Here is a 2,768-nt window from a genome sequence, read left to right as displayed (position 1 = left end):
CTTGCAACACAACCACGTCTTTTCCCCAAATTTTATTTTATTTTCTTTTAATGTATTTGTGCAACTTTCTGTAAAGTGTGATCCTTTATTAAACTGACGTTCTGAAACGTTTTCATTCAGCCATAACATATTTTAAACTTGAAGTTCCTCAACCCGATTCCCTTTCCTTCTTTCTTTAATAAAACCCACCTCCCTAATACTTATTTCATGTACTTTTTGTACATATCCTCTTCAAGTATTTATGTTTGTGTATACATGTTCTATGTGTGTGTGTTTATGTGTGTGCGCAAAGAGAGAGAGAGAGAGCATCAGACGAAGTAGTTTCTTCGCAGTCGATCGATCAACTAGAAATAGTTGCTAAATCTCTTGTAAATCATAGCCCGCTGCGAAAAAGATTCATCAGTGCTCTGCTTTTGAGGCCATAATTTAATTTGTAAAGTAATATAAAGTAAATGAGTTTTTGAGACGGTGACCTGAATAACCTACCAGACTGTATCCGCCATCGTTAACACGAACCAAAGATTTAGAGACGCTGAAGGTCTGACGTGACTTAGACGCCACTTAATCATAATAAAACGACTAATCCAAGCACCCTGGCTTTTCAGAGCTTCATAAATAAGGATAATCCATGGGGTGAGATTATTTTATTCTTTACTGGTTTCATCCAGGAGTTGCGGCCATGCTGGAGCAGTGCCATTAGAGTGAGTATTCGTTTATTTCAAACTCACTTCCTGACTGACCATCGCTCTGGATTTGGTTCTGGTAAAGCGATAATTTGGATAAATCTGCCTTTCTCTACGTTTCTTACCGTGATGTGGGCTTATCTGGCATCCCAGCTAAAACTCTGTCTAGACGTTCTTTGAATACATCCACATCTACACCTCCTAGTGGTATATATGTAATATACGACTTCTTTTATTTGTTGTAATTCTTTCTAGGAGGGAGCTGGTTTCTTACAAAGAAACAAAAACATTATCGCTAGAATTTGCATAACGACAACAACGATTGTTACATATAGAACTTGAGGAAAATCTTGCATATTTTTTCCTGTTCCACTTATAGATTGTATCCATAAAATGCGTAATCGTTAGTCTCATTACTTGCCTGAAAAATAATAGCTTCTTCATATTGTTATTTAAGCCTTTACAACCACAACGAAATACACCAATGATTAACGATATACATGTGAATTTATAATCAGGATACAGGTTTTGAGGCAAGACGTTGAAAAACTGTGGGCCCTTGACTCCTACCTCAATTGTTTTCTCTTTAATTCTCTTAACTGCAACTTAAGACTGATGTCAAAGAAGAATTCTCCAATAAACTGAATTGAAACATTATTTTTCTGTCTTTTAGATAACCATTTCTGGAAGAGTTTGGCGCGTTTTTGAATAGTTAATACTGTAAATACAACCGATCATCGGCATCTCATCTATAAAGAAATCCAAGACAGAACTCAGTTAATATTGTTTAAATTCTTTATTGCTTATTTATTTTTTAGTTTTGCTTTTATTTTGTTTTCATCGTTTACAACAATCTTCAAACTTTCCGCCCAAACACTCCTTAAACGACAAACATGATTCTACCTATGGCTGACAAATTGCCATTTTAACTTCGTTTTGTTTACTTTCTACTTTCCCAACTGTAAAGTACTCGAGACTTTACACCGACGGTTATTATATTACATCATCTCCGCGCTTCTTTAACAAAATATAAAGAGCACGAGGAACAAACAGCTGTACAGTTATTGCTCATATGTTTTTCGAGCCCCGGAGGTTTCTCAGCTTATTATTTTATCATAAATCAGTCTCATTTTTATCTTGAAGTAAAAATAAATTACAAAAATAAGATATATTCGCTAAGCAGAACTGATATCATAGTTTGTTATGCTTCAGTTCCTTTGGACATTACTGTCAGGTTCGACAAATTTCCCGGTCTCTTCCACACCCTGTTCCCTAATTCTCTCTCCACCATCTCATCAATCCCACACACTCCCTGGGTGTGTGTGTGTGTGTGTGTGGGGGGTGATGTTGCATGTGTGCACGTATCCCTGTTTTTCTTTCACACGCTCTCTCTATTTTCTCTCTCTCTCTCTCTCTCTCCACACACACACAAACATACACATACACATATACATATATATATATATGTACACACACACACACACACATATACATATATATATATGTACACACAGACACACACAAATACGCACACACAAACACATAAACACACACATACACACACATATGCACATATATATACACACACACAAACGCGCACACACAAACACACACACTCACACACACTCACACACACACACACACACACACACACACACACAGGCATATATATATATATATATATATATATATATCAGAAGAACACAAGAGGGATCGAAAATTTAACACAGCTGTTGTAAATTTTAAACACCACTTATGTTCTTTAAATACATGCGCCACACCTGGAACCAATCCTGAATCCGATCTACGGTTTATATTGGATTTCGTATCTATCTACATATGTGTGCGAGTGTGTGTGTGTGTGTGTGTGTGTATGTGTATGTGCGTATACACACACACACACACACAAATACAACATACCTGCAATATGCTACCCACAAATGACACTTAATGATTGTTTTACCATACTGTCAGCTCAGTGTTATAGTAAAATACATATTATATGAATGTGTGTATGTGTATGCATGCATACATACATACATACATATATATATATATATATATATATATATATATATATATATA

At 35.7% G+C, this 2,768-nt stretch overlaps 1 protein-coding gene across 1 annotated transcript in view; it reads left to right on the top strand.

The window, feature by feature from the left end:
- Positions 1-1,337: 1,337 nt before the first annotated feature.
- LOC106877221 (cytochrome P450 CYP12A2) overlaps positions 1,338-2,768 on the top strand; it is a 45,227-nt gene continuing 43,796 nt past the window's right edge. The window contains exon 1 of the mRNA XM_052968013.1: positions 1,338-1,459. The gene's annotated coding sequence lies outside the window, so the exon portion shown is untranslated. The remainder of the gene's footprint in view (positions 1,460-2,768) is intronic.

This window comes from Octopus bimaculoides, chromosome 5, assembly GCF_001194135.2.
Source record: "Octopus bimaculoides isolate UCB-OBI-ISO-001 chromosome 5, ASM119413v2, whole genome shotgun sequence".
Taxonomy (NCBI): domain Eukaryota; kingdom Metazoa; phylum Mollusca; class Cephalopoda; order Octopoda; family Octopodidae; genus Octopus; species Octopus bimaculoides.
The sequence above is the reverse complement of the archived record's forward strand: the minus strand, read 5'-3'. Positions and strand labels throughout refer to the sequence as shown.